At 35.7% G+C, this 23289-nt stretch overlaps 1 protein-coding gene and 1 long non-coding RNA gene across 5 annotated transcripts in view; one reads left to right on the top strand and one right to left on the bottom strand.

Annotated features, from left to right (window-relative positions):
• nlgn3a (neuroligin 3a) overlaps nucleotides 1-23289 on the bottom strand; it is a 300140-nt gene that overhangs the window by 96556 nt on the left and 180295 nt on the right.
• LOC147840794 (uncharacterized) lies at nucleotides 19327-22167 on the top strand. 2 transcript variants are annotated; one of them, XR_015507314.1, is made up of 5 exons: nucleotides 19327-19407; nucleotides 20126-20242; nucleotides 20334-20375; nucleotides 20697-20783; nucleotides 21169-22167. It is a non-coding gene; the product is annotated as an uncharacterized LOC147840794 (long non-coding RNA). The 2 variants fall into 2 exon arrangements; XR_015507315.1 differs by having other exon boundaries at nucleotides 20697-20827.

Below are 23289 nucleotides of genomic sequence, written 5' to 3'. Positions count from 1 at the left end.
TTTACAAGTTGTATAGCATATTGAGCAATTTTACAGTAGTTACTGCAATGTAAAATTTCATTTCTAATTTTTTTAAACAAGCACAACTAGCTTGGACTGAACATGATTGTGTTCCAATTGGAGATGTTCATGATAATCTGAAAATGAGTTCCAGAACTATCACAGAATACCAATCAGACCAGCCCACAGGCAATTTTTTTTGTGTGAGTGTGTTTTAATTTGAAATGTGGTAGCCAATGTTTTCACTGAAAAGCAATTAAAATGTTTCCCTTACTGTACATCATAGTTCTATGCAGGGCTGTTGTAGAATTTATAAACCACTGGGGTTAAACTGAGGTTGAACTGAGTCATTATTTTTTGCTTCTGCTTCAACTTGTTATTGTCTGTTACATTACTTCAGTATGTTCATGTTATTTAAGGCCCTCACAAAACGGTATAATTATAAACACATAAAAAACATAGGTCATTTTATGCAAAAAACATAAGCTGATTTACAATATTAGTAGGGCTTAACATCAGTAAGTTGATGAAAAAGATTTTTTGATCATTTTTACAGCTATATTTACTAGTGCTTTTGCAGTTTTTAGATCAGAATAGAACTTTGCAAGACAGTTAAGTTTATTTCTCAAAACAACAATGTGTACAAATAGCAAAATGATAATAATTCCTTATATTTATATAGCAGTTTTCTGGACCCTCAAAGTGCTTTACACATTTTTAGGGGGAATCTCTTTAGTATGCAGTATCTATCTGGATGATGCAATGGTAGCTATATTGCGCCAGGCCACACCCCACACCCCAGCTGATTGGCGTAGAGAGACAAAGTGATGAAGCCAATTATGATATGGGGATGGTTAGGAGGCCACGATGGACAGACCAGTGGTTAAATTTGACTAGGATGCCGGGGTTAAACCCCTACTCTTTTTAAAGGACATCTTTTTAAACGACCACAGAGAGTCAGGACCTTGATTTAATGTGTTATTCAAAAGACGGTGTTCACTGAGCAGTATAGAGTCCCCGCCAGTATATACTAGGGTGTTAGGACCCACACAGACTAAAGGTTGAGTGCCCCCTGCTGGTCTCACTAACACCACTTCCTGCAGCAACCTAACTTTCCCATGTGGTCATACATCCATGTACTGACCGGGCGCAGCCCTTCTTGGCTTTAGAGGGGCGACCACTTGAGAGCAAGCTGCTGGCCATGGATTACCGGCAAAAAGCTAGTCTCTTGCTCAAAATCCTTAGTTCATCTCTCAAAACTAAATTTCTGTGTCAATGAACATGTCAGTGCCATCAGAATGACAAGACCTTATGTCACTACGTATGGACAAGACAATTTTTTTTCAAAATACTTACTAGTCATGTTGTCAATATCATTTGTTCATTTTATTTTCGGCTTAGTCCCCTTATTATTCAGTGGTCACCACAGTGGAATGAATCGCCAACTTATCGAGCATATGTTTTACGCAGTGGATGCTCTTCCAGCCGCAACGCAATACAGGGAAACACTCCTGCACACACTCACATACACTATAGCCAATTTTAGCTAACCAAATTCACCTGTACCGCATGTCTTTGGATTGTGGAGGAAAATGGAGCACCCTGAGAAAATGCAAACACGAGGAGAACTTGCTAACTCCACACAGAAACTCCAACTGACACAGCCGAGGCTCGAACCAGTGACCTTCTTGCTGTGATGCACCCCCATGCTGCTCTAAACTATGGTGAAATTATTATTTTTTGCTATTTGTGCTGTAATTGTTGATGGATCATGTCATTGTGATAAGGAAAAGAAAATACATCACTGCATAGCTCAAAGAAAAATAAAGCTAAAATAAAAATGTGAACATAAGAAAATCTCCTTTGAGATGCACCTTTATTAGAACAAGTCAAGATTCACCTAGTAAAAATGTACTGATTGTAGACAGATTTAGAAAAAAAAGTCTAATGGAAATTTATATAAAAATGCAATAGGTAAATATATATATTAAAACAACTAGTTCAGCCATTTTGCATTTAAAGGCTTAAGCCATGGACAAACAATTAAATATTGTGAAGGGTAAGACTATTCCACAGAGACAAAAATAATACATTTTAACCAACATGACATGAGCAATTGATAATGTAGGAAACATCAGGGAACTACAAAATCATTTACATGGGTGTACAAAAACATAATTCCATACAGAAATCCCAACTGACCCAGCCGGGACTCAAAACAGCAACCTTCTAGCTGGGAGGCAACGGTGCTAACCACTACGTCACTGTGTCGCCCTCTAATAGAAATGTATAGAAAAATACATTACAACAAAATATTATCATAACTTGTTCAGCCATTTTGCATGTAAAAGCTTATGCAACGGAAACCAAAATAATAAACTTCCATCAGATAATTGCACATAATCATTTGCATGAATGTACAAAAGCATTTGCAAGTTGTGTAAAGGAAAAAGAAGCTGCTTTTGTGATGTGCACAGGTGACAAAATGATGTAAAGATTGAACAGGTAGTTTTGAGCCCTTCAATTCTGATCTGAGAAATGTATCAAAGCAACTGAGAAAAATTGTAATAACAGCTCATGCTCACAAAGCAGACAGAATAAGGGCAACATCTTTGTCTATCTTTGTCTAAGTGTTCTCTATTTAAAACACTTTTAGGCTCATTCGCACACAAAGATATCGATCGATATGGCAACAATGACATGACATTGAGTTGCTGGGAGTTGGGCAGGAGCTGACGCTGGAATATGACCACATTAAATATACAGCCAACCCGCTGGAGATTTCCTCACCTTCTTTCATCACTAAAGCCGTCGGGTGGATTGCACACTGCTGTCCATCCTATGCTTTGCCCTCCATTCATCTACACTGTCACCTAGACAGCTCATCAGACAGCCTTGCCTTATGCATGCTTTGAATATGAAAACATTTCCACTTGATCCCCCATTACATGCCTTCCGATTAGTCTAAAACATTGCATGCTTCAATTTTTCATCATGTTAAAACATTTTTTTTTACACAAGAGTCATGTAATGTACATTGTAATGTCAATGGAAATGTGCCTGTCTTGTTTCCTGGTTTAATTAAACCTAGATTAATAAAAAATAATAATAATTCACTGTTGAGAAGCACCTAAATTCCACACTGTGAACTCTTTGTAATCAATCATGGAAATTTTTAAATTTTTTTTGTTTTGTTTACGGATATGTTGGTCAATAGGAGCATTAACTGAATCTCTCATTATCACTCACAAATGCATCATTAAATGTACAGGATGACTGAACATTTAATTTTGAAACCTTTATGACTTTAAAAAAAACATAGATCACATAACTGCCTTTTTGATGTTTTTAAGCTTCACAAAGGATTTCATTGAAAATGTCCATCACAAAGCCCTTCAGGATGCCCTTCCAGCTGCAACCCTTCTCTGGGAAACATCCATACACACTCATACACTATGGATAATTTAGCCTACCCAATTTACCTGTACCTCATGTCTTTGGACCGTGGGGAAACCAGAGCAACCAGAGGAAACCCATGCGAACGTGGGGAGAACATGCAAAGTCCACACAGAAACACCAACTGACCCAGCCGAGGTTTGAACCAGCGACCTTCTTGTTGTAAGGTAAAAGCACTCCCTGCTGCGCCACCATGTCGTCGAATATTTCAACATATAAATTTAAATCTTTACACCAAATGTCTGAAAAGACACACAATTAAGCCGTCATTTGACACACTAAGCCTCATCTTAAAGAGGTAATTCACCCAAAAATGTATTTTCAGTAAATAATTGCCCACGTTTCTGCAATTTCTGTGATTTTTTCAAATGTGCTCTAGTATGAACAGTCTAAGATCTAATGAAGAACTTGAGAGTGAGCAATTACTCTTTCCCTGCCAGTGTTTTTTTTTTGATTGCCAGCCACCAATAGCATTTTTGATGATCTTCACATTAACAGCCTTCAGAATTTTTTCAGTTACAGTATGACAATATGAGCCTATTATAAATCCAATCCAAACCTCTGTTTTTAACAATAAAAACACCATCATCATCATCATCATCATCATCATCATCCTCAACAACAACAACATTTTATTCTATCTTTGTGTTTATGTTTCACCCCCACTCGAATGCAGATCGTTTTCATAAGAAATACATTATTAACAAATATAATACTGTATATACACATATATAAAGTTGAAGCCAAAATTATGCAAATACCTGCAAATCTTTTCAAATAGATTTTAGCTTTGCTGGAATAAACTCTTTTTAAAAAAAATTAAACCAATTTTGAAGGTCAGTATTATTATGCCTAGTTCAGACGGCATGATTTTAGCCCCGATTTTGACTCGCCGACAGGTTTTGAGAAATCGCAGACAAATGCCTCAAATCACAGGCAAATCGGTGCTCATGCACGTAAGTGACAATCACATAGTAATAACTATCAAAGACGTGATCTGAGAGATACGCAGATGAGTCACCGATGCCAGTGAGATATTTGATGTGCTAAATATCTGGAGCTGTTGGCGATTCAAATCATGCCATATGAAATGAGTTTTCACTGAAAATAACATCGGCGATCGCCTACAGCCAGTGAGAGAGCAGCATTCCCTTGTGTGTGTGTGTGTACATGCAGACCAGCGGGAGGTTAAGGGAGAAGTTAAAAGTGCTCATTTTCGGTTAATTTGGACCCAAGAAATCTAGGATAAACTAGCGGAGGCTTGACAGGAGCGCCCGTGTCTGTTTGACGTTTCATACAAAAAGTTAAAAAAGAAAGTTGAGGAGAAATTGCTGATTCCCTTCAAACCCAGGTGAGCAAATATGTACATTTTCTACCCCCATTAAAGGCTCCTTTCTTGTTATATAGTTATTAACAAAAGATTTACTACGTGTTTTTGGCTTGAGATGTAGTTTGGACGAAGTTGTCAGCGATTCTATCTTTTGTAAAGTCATGCAATTTGAAAGCCATGGTGCCAATCCATCTTGCAATGTAAACAAAGCAGCGACAAAACGTTAGCCCAGATAGTCATGCAGTGTGAAAACATCTGTGACACGACTACTTTGAAAATCATGCAGTCTGAACTCGGCATTAGGTATAATATATTTTTGATTGTTTAATTTGCCTAATTATACTACCTATTTAAGTTTTAAGACTGCACTCTAAGTTCAATAGTACTATTTTGCAAAATAACTAGTAAAATATGAAGTAATGTCACCATGGCAAAGACAAAATAAATTATTAATTTATTACCTTTTGGCACTTATCCAGCATATGTTTTATGAAGCAGATGCCCTTCCAGCTGCAACCCAACACTTGGAAACATCCGCACACGCTGATTCACATACATACACTACGGACAATTTAGCCTACCTAATTCACCAATAACGCATGTCTTTGGACATGTGGGGGGGAAACAGAAGCACCCGGAGGAAACCCACGCAAACACAAGGAAAACATGTAAACTCCACACAGAAATGCCAGTTGACCCAGTTGAGGCTCAAACCAGCGACCTTCTTGCAGAGAGGCGATCATGCTTCTCACGTCGCCACCGAAATGCCCCAAAAAATTAGTTATTAGACATTAGTTAAAAAAATATTATGTTTTAAAATGTCTTGAAAATATATTCTCTCTGCTAAATAGGGCATGGGAAATATTTTTAAAGGAATACTTTCTGTACAGCTGTATGTACTGTATATTTAACTTCATCCAGATTGACAGGGATGGATCCCTATTAATGAATGGAGAAAGTCGAATGACAGTTAGAGTGAGATGACTTATCAACTCAGGCACAATTATAACTATAATTTGTGGTCTGACATGACTGATCAGAGTTTGAGTGCTGTATATCTTGGCTATATCATTATATTTCTACATGTGATCTGATCAACACTTTCTCTAATCGTCTTAGTATTTCCCACACGGGAAGTTATAGGCTTTCTTTACTGTAATGCACAGATTCTTAAAAAAAACCTAACAAACAAGCAAACACACAAAAAATTTATTGCCAGGGAAGTATTGATTCTTAAAGAGAAGATATGCTGTCAATGGTTGGAAAAGACACTTCTCACAAACATTTTCCTATTTGGATAAGCTACTCGTTTAAGAGCCATATGTAGAAATAAGTATCAATTTTTGAAAGCACACATTAAGAAACTGCTCATAATGAAAGGTACTTTAATGGGTTTTGTGTCTGTATTTACACTAGTTACTAAGATACAGACATTAGTGTGAGTAAAGGGGTTTGGTCCATCAAAATTTTTATAATAACTTCATGCTCACACCTGCTGATCTGAACTATTTTTGGTGACCCTTAAAGAAGTTAAATATGGTCTCACCTGCACAAAACAAACAAAAACCACATTTTGTTTTTAGTAGTTAAATCACAATTTATGCTTATGGTTAAATTTTATAGGGGGAAGAGAACAGAAAATTGAAATGCCAAAAAAATCAAGTGCGAAACAGTGCTTTGGTGTGAAATAAACCCATGACCTAGCATGAAAACATAACTTGAACTCTGTGAGTAAATAAAAATATTAACTGCTGGTTTAACTTTTCAAAATAAATAAATACAAAATTTTCACGGCACTTATTTTACTACTGGTGTGCAAAAACTGGTAAACCACCCCCCTCCATTTCATATGAATAGTGTATTAATGCTCAATTTCTTTGCTACAATGTAATATTTACAGTGCACACACTCCATATGGTCAAATGAAGGGAATAAACAAGCAGTAAAAACGCACTTTTCTTTTTTTTCTAGAGAAAGCATATTATGCAGCAATATCATCATATCATCATCATAGCTACACAGTCATTTGTTATTTGTTTTCATAAGAGCATGGTTTTCATGTCAGACAGAGTTTTTGTATTTTTACCTGGCAAGCTGACTGGTACAGCCTGTGTGTATAGCCTACAAACAATCCCATTTGAATAGAGTATTAAACTAAATTTCCATTACATATAAAATCTTTACATGTTTTCATGGCTCCGGTGAGAGGTCGGTCAAAATTCTTTGAGCGGTTATTAATAATCTGTTTTACTCTGACAAAAAGATGAAATATGCTTATCTTGTGGAGCATCAGTAATATTTTGTGTGCAGGAGCACCCACCACCATTGAAGCCATTCCCATTTTACCATTCTCTGTGTTGCTTCTATTAAAAATGAAGGGGATAGTTCAGCCAAACGTTTACTCAACTTTTACTCACGCTCAAGTAGTTCCGAACTTTTAAAAGTTTCCTTATTCTGTTAAAATATAAGAGATCACATACTGTCATACAGACTATAGATGTCACATACTGTATGGCGTCACACAGGTTCAGCCGCACATACTAGTTGCAAAAATAGACCGGTTGCAATAGCAAACATGCCATGTTTTGTAGCAGAATGCCAAAGTCCAATAAATAGAAAACTTAAATGCTATCATACATCCCACTGCATTTAATGCCAACCCCAGACATCATTTGGCTAACAGCCATCATAAGAGCTGAATGGAGCGAGGACCTAATTAAAAATGCTTGACTCTGCAGTTCTCATTTTATACAGGTAAGTCCACACTTGCTGAATCGTACACATTACTTATTTTTGATTGCAGCATTGATTACAGCAAAAACTGTTGAATATGGTTATATAAACTGCAGACAAGTTCACATACCCTGCCATACAGGTGCAGTTCACTGTCAGAATGCAGTTGTTTTCATTGTTAATGATTACCCAGGCCAAGACAGTTATGTCTTCTTTTCTTGTATTAAGCACTACATAGTTTTGAATCTGGTAATCATGGAACATTATTTTCTTGCACATCACCACACAGAACAAAACTGTTGGCATCCAAACACTTGTAGACCTTTAACATCCCTCTTGTAAAATAATTTGGAGTTTAAATGAGATAGTTGTAAATTTCGGGATGGATGCTTGGACATTTTGTCTTATCTAATAACCATTAGGAGGGTGCTATCGCAAATGGACCAGTCAGACGAACGGCGCTCATTTTAACGTTAGTTTTGCAGAATAACTGAATAATATATAGAATATGTAATCAATGTAACTTATCTCTAATACAACAAAAAACTCTGTACAGCATCGGATGTCATTCCCTCGCTGTAAATGATAGTGTTCCCAGTTTTTTTCTGCAACCTCGCTACGCATGCATCCTGATTACAAACTGGTAATTTGTCTATTGGAAAAGCTAATACTATGGAATAGTTACGTATTTTCACCTTAGTAAAATAGGTGTGGAACAAGTAAAAGGTAAACTATTCCTTTAACTACACCCTTGCGTCCATCCTGTCTCCTCTGAAATGTGATCACATGTTTTTCTCATGCCCATGTAGTGTCAATAGCTCTCAGGCATCTTTCAAAATCAAACTTGCACATCACAAAATGGTTTATGTATTAGTTAAAACTGGTGCACTAATTGATGTTTAAATTGTAGTAAAAGCCTATTCATATAGATTCTTATAACAAAGCAATTGTGTCTCAAACAAAAAAATATATGTTTAAAAAATAAATAAATAAATAAATAATAATAAAAAAGTATATATATATATATATATATATATATATATATATATATATATATATATATATATATATAATTATATATTCATTAGAGAAGTGGTAGATTAACTTTGCAAACTCTCTGAAGTTGCGAAGTTGAATCAAGAGAATTAAGAACTGGAGGCTTTGTCAGTAATAGAGGAAGACAATAAGAAAGGGAGGAAGAGGATGATGCAATACAGTAGTAGCGTTTGACATCAGCCAGTCTGTCTTCCTCCATTCCTTCACTGTGTATGCCAGCTAACAAGGCTGTCTGTGTGTCTGAACTATATGCCAGTCTCCCAACCCCGCCTGCCAAGCCTCAGCTACACAATCACAGCCTTGACAGTCTTATAACACCCCCAGCTCTCCCCAGGGCTGAATAGAGGGGCTCTGGGGTGATGATGACGAGGGAAAAGGGAAGGCCACCCTCAAAAAATATAAAGAGGCAATGTGTTTCAGCTCTCCCGAAGGATTCTTGATTTCCCCTGCCCCCCTCTTTGCTCTGGGGAAGCAATTCCTTCTTCCAAGACCTCAACCTCTCCCATATGCTGGTCGCTGTCAGGCCATTGCATTCCAGAAAATATGGGATTTGAAAGAAAAAAGGGCTGGATGGGGTCGGAGAGAGCACATCCATGAAAAGGCGGGATTGCCATTTGTATCACTGTACAATCCTTTCTTTAAAGACACTTGTTGGCTTCTTCAGTGATGTGTCTGGGAAGTTGGGGGAAGGCTAGAACAAGAGAGCTGTTTTTAAGGCTCTCGGAACACTGGGGCCCATTCACATCTCATTTCTGGTTGCTTTCCGAAGGAGGGGCTTAAAAGAAGAGGCCACATTTAAAGGTTTTTACACAAAATAGATGTGCATCCAGCATGTAATGGAAGGCAATAAGAAAATATGGAGTAAGGCTTTTTTTCTGATGATTTACATGCACATGTTACTGAAGTTCAGATTGTCTGCTTTTTATTCGAATCTCTAAAACAGTCATTTGCTGTGTCTTCTTGTTTTGTATATTTGGGAATGAGTTTCTTCATGTTTATTTTGTGCATTTTTATGTGCAATTTTTTGTCACTACAAACTTTTTATAGATCATTTATTCATTCATTTTCTTGTCGGCTTAGTCCCTTTATTAATCTGGGGTCGCCACAGCGGAACAAACCGCCAACTTATCCAGCAAGTTTTTATGCAGCGGATGCCCTTCCAGATGCAACCCATCCCTGGGAAAACTTTTTATAGATTTTATAGGTATTTGTTAGACATTAGGCGTCACGGTGATGCAGTGGGTAGCAGGATTGCCTCACAGAAAAAAGGTTGCTGGTTCGAGCCCTGACTGGGGCAGTTGCCATTTCTGTGGGGAGTTTGTATGTTCTCCTTTTGATCTGGGTGCTGCAGTTTTCCCCACAGTCCAAAGATGTGGTATAGGTAAATTGGATAGGCTAAATTGTCCATAGTGTATCTGTGTGAATGAGTGTGTATGGATGTTTTCGAGTGATGGGTTGCAGCTGGAAGGGCATCCGCTGCGTAAAACATATGGATAAGTTCCCAGTTCATTCTGCTGTGGCGACCCCAGATTAATAAAACGACTAATCCGAAGAAAAAAAAAAAAGAATGTTAGATATTATAGATATAACCTTGAAATAACCTTGACAAGTCATAAAGATAACATTTAAAAATATTTTGGTTTCTTGTCATATAACAGCTTAAAAAAAGCACAACAGATTAAAATTTTCAGTTTATTTCTATTTTTTTTTGCAATTATATTATTGGTTTTGGTGAAACATTTCTTAATCTTTTGCTCAAATGCATCAGTTAGAGAAGGAAAACTGTATTAATGAATAAATCTAGCAATCCAAAGATACATAATATATTAATTAAAATTAAATATTATTTTTTAATTTTCTTGAGCAGCATGGTGGTCCAGTGGTTAGACAGGAAGAAGGTTGCTGGTTCAAGTCCCAGCTTGAACATTAGACATTTCTGTGTGAGGTTTGCATTTGTGTGGATATCTTCCGGGTTCCTATGGATGGACTTTGGGTTTTTACAGTCCAAAGACATTCAGTAAAAGTGAACTGGATGAACTAAATTGGCCATAGTGTACAGTTGTAGGCAGAATTATTAAACCCCCTTTTATTTATTTATTTTTTTAAATATTTGCTAAATGATGTTTAACAGAGCAAGGAAATTTTCACAGTATATCTGATAATATTGTTTATTCCAGAGAAAGTCTTATTTGTTTTATTTTGGTTAGAATAAAAGCAGTTTTTAATTTTTTAAAAAACGTTTTAGGGCCAAAATTATTAGACCCTTTAAGCATTTTTTTATAGTCTACAGAACAAGCCATAATCATACAATAACTTGCCTAATTACCCTAACCTGCCTAGTTAACTTATTAGGTTAAGCCTTTAAATGTCACTTTAAGCCGTATAGAAGTGTCTTGAAAAATATCTAATAAAATATTATTTACTGTCATCATGACAAAAATAAAATAAATCAGTTATTAGCAATGAGTTATTAAAACTATTATGAGTGAGTGTGTGAATGCGAGAGTGTATGGGTTTGTCCTAGTACTGGGTTGCGGCTGGAAAGGCATCCGCTACGTAAAACATATGCCAGAGTAGTTGGTGGTTCATTCCGCTGTGATGTCCTCTAATAATCAGGGACATATCCGAAGGAAACTTAATGAATGTTGAATTAGGCTAGCAGTCATTTACACAGCAAAGAATAAAAAGAAATAAACAATAAATGAACTGAGACTTAAAATAAACTAGATCAGCAAGCCAGATTATTGTAAATATTTTTATTATAATTTTCTAGCATTTCTATTTAAACAGATCCTTTTGCCAATTTTATGGTAACAACACATGGAGAAGCAGAAAGCTGCACCTGCATGCATATGTTTATGAGTTATGTCACCTTGACATTTTGGGCTTATTAAAATATTCATCACAGAAGAGGCATATTCAAGACATTGCTTCCATGTACTGCATTGTGATATATTTTGGAATAAATGACTACACCCAGACAGATAAAATGAGCACCTTATCACACTGACCTGTAAATCATACGATTCCCTCATTTATCAACGAGAAGTTTATGATTGAATGACTGGCATAGAATTAATGACTTAAGATATATGGTAGAACAGTATTAGAGAAATGTCATACCTAGATAGAGATGAGATCTGACAAAGAGCTCTTATAGTAAGGCTAGCTCTTGATGTAAATTTCCTCCCAAGATCTTTACTATTAATATAATAACATATATAGAAAACTACACAGTTCAATGGCACATATATAAACTCTATGTTTTTTGTAATCACATTTGATAAAAACAGTCTGCAGAATCACTTTGATTGATATTTTCCAATTGTATGTGTCATCAGAGGGGGAAAACGCCATCTATTAGTGATCCCTCCTTCATTAGCATAAACAGCCCTGAGTGAGAAGCAGCAGTTCCCTATTAGCGTTTTCACACTATACCTGCTGAAGATAATGTCAGCAACTACGAGGCATTATAAATTAGTTTTAGAAAGCACAAATGAACAGCGTAGTTTCTGTAGACTCCTTTCTAGTCTTCTTTTGACATTTTCAGTTTTTCAGAGATAATGTTAGTCCTGTTTTCAATTTACTGTTTAAACAAACTGTTGTAGCTCTGCTCTTCTTTGAATTTAAAGCAACAGTCACCAAACAGCACAATTAGGATCAAAGCCTAAAAAGGGCAGTTTCAAAGAGTTCTAAAACATTATTTGTGGGGTATTTTGAGCTATATATCAGAGACTTATTTTATATCTTGTAAATAGGTCCACTTTAATGCATTTATATGAACAAACAATGATAATACATTTATTCATGTTTTTGTTCATGTTTGTTAATGTTAGTTAATAAAAATACAAAATTTTTATGTTTAAATTGAGACTTCTGTTTGTAGGTTCAGTTATTTCACTTTAATGGTAAAAATGATATGTTCTTTTTATTGCGTTTAAATTGAAATAACTGGACGTAAACATAGGAGGCTAACGTTTAGATGACACTTAGGGTGCTTTCACACCTTTAAAACGATTCAGTTGTTCCGAAACAGAGATTACAAATGTTACATTGTTGCTCTTTGCTCTTGGAGCGGTTGGCTTTCACACTGCAAAGTTTCTAATCGGACCAAAAGAGCTAAAACAAGTCACGTGCGAGTAAACTCTCCTCACATTGGTCAGAGTGTCAGGGTTTATTTTTCAGCGTCCCGCTCAGCTGTCAGGAGAGGTGGTGGTTTGGCGGTGATTGACAAGCTGCGCGCACGCGACGTGTCTGAGGAGAGATGCGTTGGGGAGGGGTGAGAAGGGTGCGCGACGATGCCTATTTGAGGACCGGGAGGGAGACTCGAGATTACCGGGAGATCATCACTCGTTTGCGGGCATCCGGAGACTTGCGAAACTTCCCGCCCTACTCATAATTCTCTCTTCATATAGCCATATTCCTATTACATATCCATAAAACACTGTGATATAACTGCGCTCGGATCAGATCGTTTTCTCACTGCAATCGAACCGCTCCAGGATTCGTTTCAATCGAGCCGAGACCACCTCACTCAGACGGTCTTGACGCGATTACTTTGGCGCGGAACAGAGCACGATTGCCCTGTTCACATATGCCAAACGAACAGCGCTAACTGGGCAAACGAGGTTCCGAAACAAAAGTGTAGGTGTGAAAGCACCCTTAGGCTTTTACATCTGGACTCTGCAAAAGATTAATTATAATTATTAATAAATGCTGTACAAGCATTGTTCATTGTTTGTTCATGTTAGTGAGTAAATTAACTAACATTAACTAAATATCCTGTATAATTTTTTTTACATGCAAATGCATTTTAAATTTAGATTTTCAGTGCAGCCAAAATGTACAGTTGATGAAATTGCAATGGGTATGCAGTTTCTACAGTAGTAAGCACATTCACCTTAAGGACCGAAAAACCTGTCATATTTATGTGCCATGGTGGAATGATACAAACCAAAACCCCATAATGTTGATCGGCAAGGATAAACGACCCAGGAAATTTGGGACTGATAAAACAGATTGCTTCCACTAAAGTCCAATGCCTTTAGGAGTATGCAGTAAGCAGCGTAAAGTAAATCAGGGTGCTTATGGGCCAGCTGTTAGCCATCCTGTCCTGTGACAGCACTTCTCTTAATCTGATTACATGACATGCTCTCTCTGGGTAGGCAGGAACCCTATGAATGACAAAAGAGTGGTGTGCATTGAACGGCTCTGCTCTCATGCAGCACTTCCCAATCAATCACATCTAGCACTGAATGGCACTGAATGGAAGTGTGTATGTCAGGATGGGGTTGACTCGCTATGCATCTCAAAGACAGCAAAAGGCTTTTACGCTAAGTGTAAGCTTTAGCCTCAAAGCTACAAGAGTATGAAACTGTTGCGTACATCAGGTTGTGTGTGTGTGTGTGTGGAGGGGGGCTTATCAAAGCAAATCAGTCTAAGGAAGCGGGCGTACGCGGTCACATTTCAGACCATCTTCAAAGTGCTGCTCGCCCCCGATCGCAGGTGGGAGCTGCAATTTCATCTCTTGATAATGAGAAGCTTTTGGGGGGCAGTGGGGGAAATTTAGCTCTGAAGCTTGAAGAAAAAAAAAACAGAACTCCAAATGTGGTTTGTGCCGTTCCTTTTGGTCTGACAGCCTGCTTTGATAAGACTATCTTTTTTTTTTTCATCTGTCATTGTGCGATTCTGGCTTGTTCTCATAGGAATCACTTGAAAATGTAGCATGAGTAAACACACATAATTGTCATTTTCAAATGATTTATTCCTATGAGAACAAGCCAGAATTGCAAGATGACAGATGAAAAAAGATTATTTTTGTATCTGAACTCTTAATTTATCTATCTATCTATCTATCTATCTATCTATCTATCTATCTATCTATCTATCTATCTATCTATCTATCTATCTATCTATCTATCTATCTATCTATCTATCTATCTATCTATCTATCTATCTATCTATCTATCTATCTATCTATCTATCTATCTATCTATCTATCCATCCATCCATCCATCCATCCATCCATCCATCCATCCATCCATCCATGCATCCATCCATCCATCCATCCATCCATACACCCACCCACCCATATATATATATATATATATATATATATATATATATATATATATATATATATATATATATATATATATATATATATATATACAGGGCTTGACATTAACTTTTTTGATCACCAGCCACTGTCTAGTAGATTACTAACATTACTAACCACTCGCCATTTTCACTTGCCACACTTTTCTTGTTGTGAAAATGTATTTATTTTGCATAAATTTTACTTTGACATGATAAATTACTTGATTTATATGTTGTGCTATGTCCACATGCCATTTCATTCATTTAACTTCTTAATGCAATAAGTTTTTTATTTCACATGACTTTTCAGGGCTCAAAATTAAGGATTTACCAAATTTATCTCTGACCACACCAAATAAGTATTTCTTAGCCACAAATTTCAAATGTCAAAACAAGGAAAATATAGCATTATAGGTGCACTTTTTAATTCAACAAAACTTTTCTTTAAAAAAACATTACATTTAAAAAATAATTGTTATCATTAATCTAAAATATGCACAGTAAAAGTCCTATATCACCAGTTAAATACACATAAACGGGGAGTAATCTCCCATTAAAGCAATGTTATTGTAGAAAATATAATTAAACCATATTAACAAAAATAATTGTAAATGAAAGAAAACAGGTGAAACATACCTTGTTTGATAATGAAAGGATGATCACATGCACACGGTTAATATTAGGCCTTTTAATAATCTGTTCAAAGAATAAATAAAATTTGGCTGTATATCGGCACTGGTGGGGGCACCAATGCACTCGGCCTGCGGCCTCATGCTAACGCACGCCTCCCACCTGTGCCGATATACAACCATATCGCACTGCTACTCATGTGATATTGCTCATATATATATATATATATATATATATATATATATATATATATATATATATATATATATACAGTTCGACTGTATAATCATGTATATAAAAAAGATAATCAAACACAGAGAGTCTAAACACCCTTTTGTATGAGGAATTACTTTCTTCTGCCATTCATCCATTCACATCTGCAGCTGACATCAGAACAGCAGACACCATTGCTACTTCACCAACATCACTTTAAAGGTATTTTTGAATGACTTTTGTGTAACATCTTAAGTGATGACAAAACAGGTGATTTTGCTGACATTTTAAGATTATAAGGCTGTACGGCATGAAATGCCATCAGTCTACATTCATATCTCCCAGTGTTTTTCTTTTGCAATAGGTATATTACAATAATTAACCTTGAAAAAGCTAAAGCAGCGCAAACAGTACCAGATTATTGCTGTGTTTGCGATAAGGAAAATTGCAAAATACATGCAGGCATTTCTTCTTTCTTTCTTTTACTGAACTAGTCTGTAGTAAAAAAAAAAAATAATAATAAACACAGGAGACTCATTATAAACAAACAGATGGCCAAAGAGTGGCCAACACAAAATATATACATTCCTAATATGTGAGTCCCATCTAACACTCAACACACTACAATTACTAGGTTCAATACATTGACTTTTATGACGATGGATCTTTTCATTGCCTTTAATGTGAAATAACAAAACATAAACATAGGAGGCTAAGCAGGTATGAGAGCTAAACATTAAAGCACAATTTGCAGCGATCGCCCGTTTTCCCAATCTAATCAGAGCACTCTACTGCATGCACATATAAAGGTGCTATCTGAAGACGAATTTGCATAATGAGTCAGAAATATTTTCATTCAATAAATGTGCAAATAGTATGTGGTGCTTAATATAATACACACACTCATAAATGATTACCAATTGTCTTCCTCGTGATGAAGAGAAGTCAAAATCTGATATATAGTAGGGGAAAGAAGAATGAGTTCATCAGACGCTGGATTCGAACCAGGTTCATGATCGAATGTGTCAAAGTATGTTGCCATGCGCTTTACGAGCTACACCACTTTTGCTGCTGTTTGCCGCTCTCTTTAGTTATGTTGTCTAAAGATGTTTATGTTTATGTTGTTTAAGATGTTGTTTAAAAATCTTACCCATGTAATATTAAGCTTCCATGATAAAATACAAAACAGAGCAATATTAAAAGAGATATTCACACCAAGAATAATAAATATAATGCTAATCAATAAATGATAATTTTCTGTTTATTATAAGTTTTTATACTGTATACTGTCTATACTGTTTTCAAGCTCATTGAAGACAATGAATGTTTTTATAATTTGTAACATAAAATACTGCTTTTGGCCATGTAGAGTACACACTATGGGTACATTTCAGTTATCAGTGGTGTAAGAAATCAGCGAAACAACAACAAGCCACTAACAAACTTAAACCAAACGTTTTAATATATACGTTATATATATATATAAACACAGGATATATATATTTACTATTTAACCCTCTAAGATGCATTATAACTGTCTAGTTGACACTTTATTAAAAAAAATATTAAAGTGGTGTCAAGAACACAATTTTATAAAAAGCAAAAATTTTAGTTTTATTGCTGTAGTCTCGGCCAAACAATTACATCTTGTTACCTCAAAACTGGTATGGTCTTCATTATTCTTTTAAATGTACAACAATATTTTAGGCTGGAAGCCTAAAGGGTATCCGCTGCTTAAAGCTGCATATGCTGGATAAGTTGGCGGTTCATTCTGCTGTGGCGACCCCTGATGAATAAAGGGACTAAGCAGAAAAGAAAATGTATGAATGAACAATATTTCCTTTTCTGATTTTCAAGACTGTATGTAAACAAGAATAACGAAATGCAGTAAAAATAATACAACTATTTTCACTAGATACCAATGTAACAATAATAATTAGATATTTTGTATTATGACTAAAAACTGATATATAAAAGCTATTTTAGTAGAGCTAAAATAACTGAAAACGGAAGACACTACATGCTAGAAGACATCACAAGCTTGAAGATGTTGAATTTACAAATGAACGCATTTACAGTATGTTAAAAAAGCCAAATAGCTGGCTGTTGCTTGCAAGAACAGCTTTAATACTAAACTCACCTGAGGTCAGACTAAAGAGTCAACAAAAGTCGGAACAAAAATAAATGATGATTCATTTGAAATGTTAGATGCATTTTTAGTGCAGATGCTGATGAACATTTGCCAGGTGGTGGCTGTGGGCTTGTGGTTTTCCTCATCCTGCATCTTGTGTTTTGCTAACACTTAATCTGGAGTTGAAGGTGAAAACATCATCCAACTCATTAGGGGGCTGTCGAGCATGCAGCTACCAGCAGAGCCAGCGAATTCTCCTACTGGATGGGCAATAAAAGAGCACTACATTGCCACTTTCCCTTGCCAACTCCCTTTCCACTATCTGTGGTAAAGGCGCGAAAAAGGAGCCCACACCACAGCTGTCCAGCTCTACAGAAGATTACCGGGGAATCTGGCTGCTGTCTCCCACTGTGCTTGTGTTCGAATGTGCTGGGAGTGACGGTGTGCAGTTGGGAGGTATGGATATTAATCACGGTGAGCAGTGCAAGCCTGGGTCTGCTCTAGAAGATGGATGTGGTGTGAGTACGGTGATGTCACCCTGACGAATGGCTTGGCGATGTTAGAGGAGACTTGCACATCGCCTCTCATTTCAATTAGTTCCTAAGCTCTGCTACCTGCTCCATACACTCATGTGGGTTAGGAACGCACACATATAGGCATAACAAACACACAAATTCTCTCCTTGGGCCATGAACCAACCTCACCTTTATCAAGCTGAAGTGATGGTCATTTTTTAAACAGGCTGCACTGATACACTCAGGAAACACTTCGCATTAATGGAGCACTAATTTGGAGTTTTTTATTGTTGCTGTCATTGCAAAATGAAGTACTAGCTTTTACTACTCAACTCTCTCTTTTATTAGTATAACGTAATAGTGTAATGATTGCTGTTCTTTAATGGAGAGATTTTTTTTTTCAACACATTTATTAAATAATAGTTTAAATAACAAATTTTCAATAACCCTTTTCTTTTGTCTTTTTCCTGATGACAGTAATTAGTTATTTTGCAATAATATTTTGCAATAGTATTCAGCTTAAAGGCTTAACTACACTGTTAGACATTTCTGTAAATTACACAGTTATTTACTGTATTTCACCCAGTGTAATACTGCAAATTCTTTTTACGGTAAATAACTGTATTTACCGTTGCATTATGGGAATTTAGTGTGACGTCGAACAACATATACAGCGATGTACTGTATTTGTAAAAATTCGTGTATTATACTGTATTTTCCACAACTGCTTCAACGCCACCTTGCGGCGATTCGACTACTCTGCACCACATTTTGCCTGAGGACCCTGGAGCAATTCTGGAGGACAATTTATTAGTGTGCCTGAAGAACATACTGGATTTAACAAACTTTACTCTGGTAAGCTGAGGCAGTGTTTCATTTTACAGAATGTTTTGTGGACGAGAATAGAACAAAGTAAAGTATAAAGTTGGCTAGTATTATTTTCTCTGGCTTGGCGTTATTTCGCCCATTTGAGAAATATATCATCTATTAAGATGTTACCTTTATTTAATTTATTACATTAACACTACTATTACTTTAAATAAGACTGTTTATGACTATTAGCCATTGTTCTCGTCATATCTTTTTATTTATTTACATAGGAACCGGTGTTGCAGCGGGTTTTGGTTTAGGAGGGAACCAGAGGTAAGCAGACAGTTTTGGAGGACACTTAGCACGAGACAACGGTCCGGCAGAGAGTGTTTTCCCCCAGAAGAATATGAATGAAAGACCAACAAATAATCCAGGTAAAAGCGCGTCTGTCTGTGCTGACAACACTCGACATTGATTTGAGCACCTCTATTAGCATTTGTTTGCTCGGCAACATTGGCTGAAGCGATCTTAAAATGGTAATGTTAACTGTTAGCTAAACTGAGCTAAGTTTATACTGAATTGGACTCAAACTCATTTTAACGTGCAACGTTTAACTTATATTGATTTATACTATATATATTAGATGTTGTGAACTTATTTTTCTCTGGTTTAGAGTAACTTATAACGTTAGCTTGAGAAAATAACATCGCGACGTAACCTAAAAGAACGTTAACGTAAATCTATAACGTTACAATATGCATAGAGGTAAAGTTGGTTTTATATTCGCACATTCGTTCATTTAGAAGACTCTATACTGTTTACCATGTTACTTTGAATATTCGATCAGAATTAGCATGCCAGTATGACTTGAAATCAACATTAACACTGTTTATTTGACCGTGAGCATGTTGTACTTTGATAGTCATTAGCTGCTAAAATGATTTCGCTATTTAGAGTTTGCAAATAATACTTTTATGAAATTAAATTATTAAGGGGGAAGTCTGAATCTGCTAATATAAAACCAATTTTACCTCTATGCATTATGCTAATAACCACCTTTTTGCTATTTATTGTTTGCTAATTATTTTTTTTATCACAACTCTTGACATTTGGTTTAACATAATTGTTACCATTATATTTTTTTCTGTTTAGATATGGCACTGGCACAGCAGCAGGTTTTGTCTGAAGAAACAAACAGCATTTCGGAGGAACATCTTGATCAGCACAGCCTTATGCTTAAAAAATAAGCAAGACCAGTAAGCAACCAAGGTAAACAAATAAAAAAAAGTTGTGTGGAGGTTGTGGATTGTAGCATGGTATTCTAATCTGTATTTTTGGCTTTTTTATGGTCTCAATATAGAATACTGGGAGCCTGCCTGTGCAAACTGGACCTCATACAACAGTAAGTACTGTACATCTATTTGTTTCTCAATATATTAACGTTACTTTTAATACAAAATGTGTCACATGTTTAGTTGCTAGCTAAATAAAATTTTTTTTTTCCCTTTTTTATTAAACCATTTAGTAGGTTTTTTTTCATCTTTGTTTATAATATTTTTGAGCAGATTGAGGTCTGTCATGGGTCAGACATTTCAAAATACAATAATTAGTATTGGGATACATGCATTTGTCTATGTATTAAATGTCTTTTTTCCCCATTTCATGTTGCCTAAATATTTTGTAATAAATAAAATAATACAATTTTTTGTATAAATAATTGCAGAGGATGAAACAAAATGCACAGCAACAACCAAAGTGAGCCAGAAGATAGCAGGAGAAGTAGTGAAGAGAATGACAACCATGAACAACAGTGAGTTATCCTTCTTTCACCAGCTAACTGAGAACTTGGATTAGGTGAGACACTCTCAATAGTTTTATCAGTATTCAGTCAGTTTTAGTTTATTAGGAATACATAAAACAAATAGTCTAATCTGTCCTGCAGTGAATCAACCCATCACAAATGCTACAATGTTTTTGTAAAACCTTGTTAGGGAAAAAAATAAACAGGACATTCTGGTTAGTTATCTTTTAAACATGGTAGTGAGCAGGTTATGAGCAGGAGCCAGTTGCTCAGTACCAGCTGAAAACTACCCCAACCTAGCTGCCATGCTTCAAAATAATTAACCAGTATATGATTTATTTTTTTTTAAACAAGCTTCTTCTATGCTTATGTTAGTCTGTTTGTCCTTATCCAGAGTTCTTCATAATCCTGGACTGGGCCAAATCCTGACCAGATGCTGTGGTGGTCATGGAGGAGTGAATCCTAAAAGACACTCGTGATCAATGAGTTTCCGCATTGATCCAATGGGCCAGCCTGACCACCCACTGGTGAACTTTCAAGCCTCTGGTGCCTAGACTGCGGCCTTGCACAAGTTTGGCTAGAGGAGAACTGGTCGTGCCCAACTGAGCCTGGTATATCTCAAGGGATTTTATTCTACACTTTCGTCAGTTGGTGAAGTTTGTTCCATGCCACTGTCGCCACTGGATCACTTGGCTACGATTGGTGGATCGGTGGATTTGCTCTTCAGTGTTTGGACTTTCAGCAGTGACATTTACTGCTTCAATTCTGAAAACTGGACTGAAGCAGCTTCAATTTACAAGAACTTCTATGTTAAGCTGCTTTGACATCATTGATCTACATTGTAAAAGTGCAATAGAAATAAAGATGAATTGCATTTGAACATGTGAATTCAGACCTTGTTGAGCATTTGACACCAGAATTAGTAATATTTTAAAGTTGGGTTGTTTCTGAGTCGGCTAATAGTTACAAATATTTATTTTTCCAACAATATGCAATTCAGAAGTTTAAATTTTTATTGTACATGTATGTTCTAGTGCTTTGTGTGATTTATTTATTTTTAATGTGTTGATTTTATTGCTTAATGTAATTTTCACACATTTTCCTTAAATGCTTTAAGCATTATTAATGTTTTAAAGAATGGAATATTTTGTAATTGTGTCTGGTTTAATGTCAGTAGTACTTAGTACAATTGTTTTTTTTTTTTTTCTCAACAATATGCAGGTCAGACACTTAAATTAGTTTTGTACATGTATGTTAATGTGCTTTGTCATTTTCAATGTTTTTTTTCTTAAAATAAAATATTTTGAATGATTGAAATGTAATGTTTTTACACATTTTTAAGCTTGTTTTAAGCATCTCCAATGTTTTAAATAAAGAGTGTTTATTTTGTTAATATTTTGTAATTGTGTGTTTTTTAGGTCTATAGTATTAAAATAATATTAATAAAATTATATTATAAAATATTTAGGACAAAATTAAAAGGTTTACAGTAGCTAACTGTTAACTTAGGTTTTTACAGTAGTTAACCATTTTCAGACACTACGGTAACATACTGTAAACGGATTTACAGTTGTATACTGTAAATCTAAAATACAGTAACTTACTGGCAACAGTGTTGCCAGTAAGTTACTGTAAAAACCCTTTGAAATGTCTAACAGTGTAGGTTAATTAGGTTAAATTAGGTTAGGTTAGATTAATTAAGCAAGACATTAACAGTGATTTGATTGTAGACATAAAAAAAAATCTTAAAGAGGTTAATAATTTTGACGTTAACATTGATTTTAAAAAGTGAGACTGCTGCTTTATTCATGCCAATAAAGAGTCTTGCTCCAGAAGAAAAAAAAATATTATAGGAAATACTGTGAAAATGTCACTCCATTTCACAGCAGGTCTAATAATTTTGACTATAGCTGCTTATTTTCCTTAATTCTATTCAATAATTATACCCACCAAACAGAAAGATTAGATTAAGCATGACTTATTTATACCCTACCATGCCTTTATGTCAGTCACAATGTAACAATGCAGTCCCAGCTGGGGGTTTGGTTCGACAGACCCCACCATTGGCAAGGGTACAGAATTTGTCCCATACATGAGCTCATTTGTCTTATTTTGACTTGTTTTGTTATCATAAGTTATCAAAATAACCCATTGAAAAAGGTTTCAAGACCAGGCAGATTCTGATGCAAGTAAAGCCAACTTTCAATGTATTGGTTTTATAAAGAAAACAATTGATAAGTAACTTTTACTCTAAATCTCAGACCTTATTCTTGAAAAAAAAGACCAATAAAAAGTCTTAAAGCACCAAAAGTGGCCAACATTAATACTTATTAGGCGTGTTATATCTGCAGCAATAGTGCATGAATCTACTTTTCATTGTACAAATAACATAAAACAAAAAGGCAAATATATTGAATATAGTTCTTATGAAATGCTTAAGGTCTAGCCACTTTCATGTGATCACCATAGTCATATTTGGAAGGTAAAAACAAGATTCTGAACTTGCAATTTATGC

The sequence above is a fragment of the Danio rerio genome, chromosome 14 (genome assembly GCF_052040795.2).
Source record: "Danio rerio strain M-AB ecotype USA chromosome 14, GRCz13ab, whole genome shotgun sequence".
In the NCBI taxonomy this organism is placed as follows: Eukaryota; Metazoa; Chordata; class Actinopteri; order Cypriniformes; family Danionidae; genus Danio; species Danio rerio.
This window is presented reverse-complemented; position numbering and strand designations above follow the sequence as displayed.